Raw genomic sequence first — 221 nt, 5'->3', positions numbered from 1 at the left:
ATTTAAAAATGCCATATCATCATCAGCAATTGAAGTCTTCCGCGAAACAACATTTCACACACATAAATATCACACAAACATTAATGAAACCCCTGAAATACCAGCACGAGAATCCTAGACCCCAATTAAGCAAAATAATGAGTTATCAGCGACAGAGCACGGAGATCCATCAAAATCTTTTTCTCTAACAAAAGTCATTACTCAACCGCGCGTGTCCCCGT

The sequence above is a fragment of the Penaeus monodon genome, chromosome 19, assembly GCF_015228065.2.
Source record: "Penaeus monodon isolate SGIC_2016 chromosome 19, NSTDA_Pmon_1, whole genome shotgun sequence".
Taxonomy (NCBI): Eukaryota; Metazoa; Arthropoda; class Malacostraca; order Decapoda; family Penaeidae; genus Penaeus; species Penaeus monodon.
This window is presented reverse-complemented; position numbering follows the sequence as displayed.